This window comes from Mandrillus leucophaeus, unplaced genomic scaffold, assembly GCF_000951045.1.
Source record: "Mandrillus leucophaeus isolate KB7577 unplaced genomic scaffold, Mleu.le_1.0 Scaffold315, whole genome shotgun sequence".
In the NCBI taxonomy this organism is placed as follows: Eukaryota; Metazoa; Chordata; class Mammalia; order Primates; family Cercopithecidae; genus Mandrillus; species Mandrillus leucophaeus.
Genome location: NW_012103310.1, coordinates 359,247 through 366,951, shown reverse-complemented (window position 1 = coordinate 366,951; position 7,705 = coordinate 359,247). Strand labels below are relative to the sequence as shown.

At 47.3% G+C, this 7,705-nt stretch overlaps 1 long non-coding RNA gene across 1 annotated transcript in view; it reads left to right on the top strand.

Moving 5' to 3' along the window:
* The window catches only part of LOC105544996, an 11,813-nt gene continuing 4,108 nt past the window's right edge, over positions 1-7,705 (top strand). The window contains exons 1-2 of the long non-coding RNA XR_001006851.1: positions 1-90; positions 7,407-7,506. This is a non-coding gene — a long non-coding RNA (uncharacterized LOC105544996). The remainder of the gene's footprint in view (positions 91-7,406; positions 7,507-7,705) is intronic.

The window sequence follows — 7,705 nt, the reverse complement described above, 5'->3', positions numbered from 1 at the left end:
GCCGCTGAGTGAGGGCCGAGAGTCTTCCTTAGCTTCCCCGCCATAGGCGTCGTTTCGTAGCCGGGCTGCTCCGGGGAAAGCCTCGTACAGGTGGGTAGGGCGGCGTCTGCGCCGCACCTGGGGATCCCCGACACAACCGAGTGGAAGGGGACAATGGTCAGTGCCCGCCCAAGTTCTTCCGCGTGTGCATCGGCCGTCGGAGGTGCTTTGGAGTCATTCACAGAAACGGAGAAGCGGGGGCTCCTCAAAGGGTGCGCGGCACCTGGTTCACCCCATCTTTTCCTTCTGGACCACGTCCAAGCCCTCCACACACGCTTGGGGCGCAGAGGGCGCAGAGGGCGCAGAGGGCGCGGCCGGCTTAGGACCCCGCTAAGTTGCCTCAGCCCGCACGGGCCTCAGGTTTCCGACCCCGGGCGACGGGAGAGATGAGATCATTTCTACCTGGACGGAGCTTGTCACGTGGGCTATGGCTCAGGAAGGAGACCTTGACGTCAACCTTAGAAAGCATTCATATCTCCAGACAATCCCAGCCCCTGCCTGCCGTCCTCTCGAGCGCTGGGACCTGGACGGTCCAGTCCGACCGCTTCAGGACTGGACGCACCTGGATGGTGCTTGTTAGGCAGTGCAAGCCCTGTCCCCACCCAGCTGTGGCTCCAGCCAACCCGAAGCGGGCCACTTGTGGATGAAGGCTGTCATTTCTGCAGTGGCGTCGCTCCTTTTAACCCCCGAGCGTCCTTTAGAAATGTTCAGACCAGGTCTGGAGTTCGTGAAGGCGAGGCAGTAGTCAATGAGCTTGGGAGGTGGGGGAGGTATGAGCACGTGGAAGTTGTTTAGGACACTTTGTGTTTATGCATGTTTCTAGGAAGGGGTATATTATCAGATTCCAAAGTGGATCTGTCACTTCCCTGGAAACAGCAAGAATATTTTAATAGTTTGGGATGCTGGACCTGTGGCCCAGCCAGGCTGCTGATTCTGATTTTGTCTCCATTTGGCATATACCAAGTACCCCAGATGTAAATCCTCTCATGGTCAATTTGAGGAATGCTCTTACGATAGAAGCAGAGAGAAATGAAAAGATCGGGCCACAGTTAGCAGGAAAAAAAAATTAATTTCATGAAGATTGATTTCCTAATGAGAATATGATAAACTGGTTTTATAAAAGCAGCAAACAAAAACAGGACAAAAAAAAAAAAGAAAAAAAATGATGGCAAGCAGGTGAGTTTTTTTTTTTTAAGGTTCTGCAAATCCTAGTCACACTCAACACTGCACTGAACAGAGATGAAAGAACTGCTTTACACTTAACATTAAAAAGAGAACCAGTCTATTTGTGCCAAAGCCACCATGCACATACAATTTGTACCTTATATTCATATACCACCTATCTGTAAAGGACTCTGGGTGTGTGTGGGGGGGTGGGGTTAATTTAATTTTGACAAATTCATTTGTAAATCATTAAAAAAACTCAATTTATAATTGGCAGTATACTGTCAATTACTGTATACTGTGTACAATATACTGATACTGACAGGATTGACACTAAATGTATAACATTGAGATTTGAGTATTCTGGCCAGGTGCAGTGTCTCATGCCTATAATCCCAGCACTTTGGGAGGCTGAGGCGGGCGGATGACCTGAGGTTGGGAGTTCAAGACCAGCCTGACCAACATGGAGAAACCCTGTCTCTTCTAAAAATACAAAATTAGTTGGGTGTGGTGGCACATGCTTGTAATCCCAGCTACTCAGGAGGCTGAGGCAGGAGAATAATTTGAACCCAGGAGGGGGAGGTTGCAGTGATGAGCCGAGATGGCGAGAAGGTGCCACTGCACTCCAGCCTGGGCAACAAGAGCAGAAACTCTGTTTCAAAAAAAAGAAAAATGTATCACAGAAAAGCTGATATGGAAAGAACCACTGGCTTCCTCTGTTGTCTAAAAAACATTGTATTAGCCAGGCGTGGTGGCACATGCCTGTACTCCCAGCTACTTGGGAGGCTGAGGCAGGAGGATCACTTGAAACCGGGAGTTGGAGGTTGCAGTGAGCCAAGATTGCATCACTGCACTCCATCCTGGGCAACAGAGTAAGACTCTGTCTCAGAAAACAACAAAAACAATATAAAACAAAAAACACATTGTATGAGATAATCCATTTAAAATATGCTGCATTTAAACCATATTTCATTTCTCTATGGAAAAGTTCACATATAGGCTAACTTGGGGATCTATTAATAATAACCATATGACTTACACTTTAAGCATAATCTAATTTACACTTAGATTTAATGTATCATCTCCCTTAGTTTTTACACCAAGAGAGTTACTACTCTCTAGACTCAAAAGTGAAGCTGGACCTGCCAAGCACTAGAGACCACAGAACTTTGCAGTCAGTCCTGGATATGATCCTGGCTTTAGCGCTGAGATCTTGTGCAAGTTAATTAACCTCTCCAAGCCCTTATTTCTTCATTTGAAAAATGACATTGATTCCTACCTTAAAGGATGCAGTGGTTTCAATGTGTCCCCTAAAGTCACGTATTAGAAACATAATCCCGAAGGCAACAGTGTTGCAAAGTGGAACCTTCAAGATCATGAGTGAAGACTCTGCCCTCATAAATGGATTAATACCTTTATCAGTGGAGTGGATTCCTGATAGAAGGATGAGTTTAGCTTGTACCTTGTGAGCATTTTCTTGCCCTTTTCTGCCTTCTGCCATGGTAAGGACACACCAACAGGCCCTTGCCAGATGCTAGTGCCGTGCTTTTGCACTTCCCAGCCTCCAGAATTATAAGAAATAAACTCACTTTTTTTTTTTCTTTTTTTTCTTTTTTGAGACAAGTGACAGAGTCTCACTCTGTTGCTTAGGCTAGAGTGAAGTGGCATGATCATAGCTCACTGCAGCCATAAACTCCTGGGCACAAGTGATACTCCTACCTCAACTTCCCAAGTAGGTAGTACTAAAGGTGAGCATGATCACACCTGGTTAATTTTTATTTTTTGTAGAGACGGAGTCTCTCTATGTTGCCCCGGCTGGCCTTGAACTCTTGGCCTTAAGTGATCCTCCCACCTCGACCTCCCAAATAGGTAGGACTACAGGCAAATGCCACCATGTCTGGTTAATTTTTATTTTTTGTAGAGACGGAGTCTCTCTGTGTTGCCCCGGCTGGCCTTGAACTCTTGGCCTTAAGTGATCCTCCCACTTTGGCTTCTGAAAGTTATGGGATTATTGGCATGAGCTACTGTGCCCAGGCAAATTTATTTTCTTTATAAAGTACCTAGTTTGTGATATTCCATTATAGTAACACAAAATGAACTAAGGCAAAGGACTATAGTCAGAATTACCTAAAACCATGTTGGGAAAGCATTAAGCAGGACATATGGTCTAATTTGCCATAGGTTCTCAATTCATGATTTTTTTCTCCTTTTGGTTCCAAGCCCAGTTGTTTTTTTCCTACAGCATACGGCGAACCCCCAACATCTGAGACAGGTCTCAGTTAATTTAGAAAGTTTATTTTGCCAAGGTTGAGGATGGGCAACCATGACACGGCCTCAGGAGGTTCTGACAACATGTGCCCAAGGTGGTTGGGGCACAGCTTGGTTTTATACATTTTAGGGAGACGTGAGACATCAATCAATATGTATAAGATGTACATTGGTTCAGTTTGGAAAGGTGGGACAACTCCAGGCAAAGGCGGGACAGCCAGAAGCATGGAGGGGCTTCCAGGTCATAGGTAGGTAAGAGATAAATGGTTGCATTCTTTTGAGGTTCTTTTGAGCCTCTCCAAATGAAGCAATCAGATATGCATTTGTCTCAGTGAACAGAGAGGTGACTTTGAATAGAATGGAAGGCAGGTTTGCCCTAAGCAGTTCCCAGCTTAACTCTTCCCTTTAGCTTAGTGATTTGGGGGCCCCAAGATTTATTTTCCTCTCACAATACTATAAAACATGTTAATGCACTTCTATTGGTTAGGTTCCTTTTGATTGCAAGCAACAACTACCCAATTCAATGTAGCTTATGAAAAAGGAAAATATATTTTAAGGATACAGGGGTATCTTGGAGCATCTCTGAGAACTCAAGATTTCAGGAATGATCTAAGGACAGGGAAGGGAGTTTCTCTTTGGGCCAATTCTTTTTTTTCCCCCCCCAAGACAGGGTGTCGCTTTGTCATCCAGGCTGGAGTGAACTGATACAAACATGGCTCGCTGTAGCCTCCACCTCCCAGGCTCAAGCAATCCTCCTGCCCCAGCTCCCCAAGTAGCTGGGACTACAGGCATGTACCACCAAGCCTGGCTAAGTTTTGTATATATGTTGTAGAGACAGGGTATCACCATGTTACCCAGGCTGGTCTCAAACTCACGAGCGCAAGCCATCCACCTGCCTTGACCTCCCAAAGTGCTGAGATTGGAGGCAGGAGCCACCACACCTGGCTTAAACGCGCCTCCTGATGGTTGGCCTCCTTCTCTGGCGATGGCTGGCTCCCTCTGCTCCTTAGGCACATGAGGTGGGATGCACAGTAACAGCTCTGATCCAATCCAACTGGTTCTTTTTAGAGGAAAGATCTACAGCTGGAGCAGTCAACAGAGGCAAGGTCACCATGTGGCTGCTGCCGCTGCAAACATGGGAAGGAAGCGGGGGGCGGGGGAGGGCAGAAGATCATATATTGGAAGAGGGTGCTGGGGAGACCATCCAATAAGGGCCAATGGCAGCCCTTCTCATAAAAATGAGAAATGTCATTCTGACCAGCAGTTGACAATTAAGGGTCATCCAAGTGAGCTACATGCTTATCCAAAAAGGACTGGCTAGAGACAAAAGAGGAAGTGGGTTACACACTTATCCAAAAAGGGTTAGATACAAAAGAGGAAGAAGAAATGAAAGGGACCGGTTCGTTTTCTCCTGCACTTCCTGTCTGTGAGTTTGTCAGGCAGAGCCTGAAGTGCTCTGTGTCCTGGGCTATTGCCCGTCATTAGCAGGACTGGAGTTTGGCTGCAGAGGGAGATGACAGTATAAAAGATACTCAGGAAGCTGGTTGAAAGCCATTAAAATGTTTTTAGAGCCAGGAAGGGAGCCATTAAAATGTCTTAGGAGCTGTGACCTGAGATGAATACTATAAGAGCATGTTGGATTTAATTAGTGACATACAAATAGGCTGAAGGATGTTTTTGTTGTTGTTTCAGTTTTTTTTTGAGACAGGGTCTTGTCCTGTCACTCAGGCTGAAGTGCACTGGCACAATCATGGCTCACTGCAGCCTTGACCTCCTGGGTTCAAGGGATCCTCCCAACCTCGGCCTCTGAGTAGCTGGGACTACAGGCGTGCACCACCACGCCCGCCTAATCTTTTTTGAATTTTTGTAGAGAGGGGCCTCGCTATGTTGTCCAGGCTGGTCTCAAACTTCTGGGCTCAAGCAACCTGTCTGCCTTGGCCTTCCAAAATGCTGGGATTACAGGCATGAGCCACTCCATCTGGCCTGCACTCTCTTCTGGTCCATGTTTGTTACGGCTGGAGCTGAGCTTTTGCTCGCCGTCCACCATTGCTGTTTGCCGCCCACCATTGCTATTTGCCGCCATTGCAGACCCGCTGCTGACTTCCATCCCTCTGGATCCGGCAGGGTGTCCGCTGTGCCCCTGATCCAGCAAGGCGCCCATTGCCACTCCCAATCGGGCTAAAGGCTTGCCATTGTTTCTGCATGGCTAAGTGCCTGGGTTCCTCCTAATGGAGCTGAACACGTCACTGGGTTCCACGGTTCTCTTCCATGACCCACAGCTTCTAGTAGAGCTATAACACTGACCGCATGGCCCAATATTCCCTTCCTTGGAATCCGTGAGGCCAAGAACCACAGGTCAGAGAACACGAGGCCATCATCCTGGGAGCTCTGGGAGCAAGGACCCCCCGGTAACAGTATGACCATAGCTCACTGCAGCCTTGAACTCCTGGGTTCAAGTGACCCTCCCACCTTAGCCTACCAAGTAGCTAGGACTACAGGTGTGTGCCAACATGCCTGGCTAATTTTTGTTTGTTTTGGTTGCAGACATGGAGGCCTGCTGTGTTGCCCAGGCTGGTTTCAAACGCCTGACCTCAGGTGATCCTCCTGCCTCAGCCTCCCAGAGTTCTGGGATCACAGACTTGAGTCACTGTGGCCAGCCAGAATTTAAATTCCACTGAATTTTTGTTGTTTGACCAACCATTCTTGCCGAAGCCTTGATACTCTTGCAAACCTTTGCAAGTACATTTCTTCTTTTTCAGAAGGCTCCTTGGTCTCCAAGTCTTTTTTCCACAGAGTGTAACCTGAAGCCAGGAGGCCTGTTGCAAAACCAATCCCATTTGAAAGCAGGGAATGTGAACTCACCTATTGTCATAAAGATTATAAAAGAGGTGCTGGCTCACTCCTGTAATCACAGCATTTTGGAAGGCTGAGGCAGGCGGATCACCTGAGGTCAGGAGTTCAAGACCAGCCTGGACAACATGGCAAAACCCCATCTCTACTAAAAATACAAAAATTAGCCAGGCATGATGATGCACACCTGTAATCCCAGCCACTCTACTCGGGAGGCTGAGGCAGGAGAATTGCTTGAACATGGGAGGTGGAGGTTGCAGTGAGCCAAGACGGCATCACTGCACTCCAGCCAGGCAACAGAGCGAGACTATCTGGAAAAAAAAATTATAAAAGAGGGTGGGTGTGGTGGCTCATGTCTGGAATCCCAGCATTTCAAGAGGCAAAGGAGTGAAGATTGCTTTAGTCCAGGAGTACAAGACCAGCCTGGGCAACATAGTGAGACCCTGTCTCTACCAAAAATTAAAAAATTATTTGGGCATGATGGCACATGCCTGTAGTCCCAGCTACTTAGGAGGCTGAGATGGGGGGATCACTTGAAGTTTTAGTCATGGAAATCTCTTGCCCTGGAGGTCGAGGCTGCAGTAACCCATGATCATTGCCACTGCACTCTAGCCTGGGCAACAAAGCAAGACCCTGTCTCAAATTAAAAAAAAAAAAAAAAAAAAGGCTTAGGGAGCCACTGAAGAATCACTCTGGGCTGTAGTTCACAGGGGGTGTACACAGGTTAAGAAGAAGACATCTGCATGTGTTTCGGTAAAGAAGTAGATAAAGTTGCAGTGGCTGGGCAACCTTGCAAACGTTCTGGGAAGGAATGCAGAATGCAAAACCCAGCTGAAAAATCTAGAAGAAATCATGTCCCAATTAAAGAAGATATTCCTTCTGAGTCCCTCAAGCTCTACTACTTCATAAGTATAAGAACCAGCCAGGTGTGGTGGCTCTTGCTTGTAATCCCAGCACTTTGGGAGACTGGGGTGGGCAGATCACTTGAGGCCAGGAGTTTGAGACCAGCCTGGCCAACATGGAGAAACCCCTGTCTCTTATACACATCTAGATGTGTATAAGAGACAGGCACTGGTCCTGGGCAGCACGCATTCACCAGAATCCTGTCGGCTTTCCTCTTCTCATCCAGACGCCTGGCCAGAATCCTCGATAAGACTGTGACCCCCAACTTGGACACTCCATAAGGTGAGTTGGGCCAGCCTTCCCTCTCATGTACCTCATTTTTTGTGTCCTCCACAAACTTTTTCATGAGATCCACCAGGTCTCCCTCTGTGAGTGTCTCACTGCGTAACTTTTCCTGCAGATCTTCACTGCAGTTTTCAAAAGCCCTTAAACACTGTAAACTACTGATATTCACCACTCTCCCTGAAACAGAGTGAGAAAA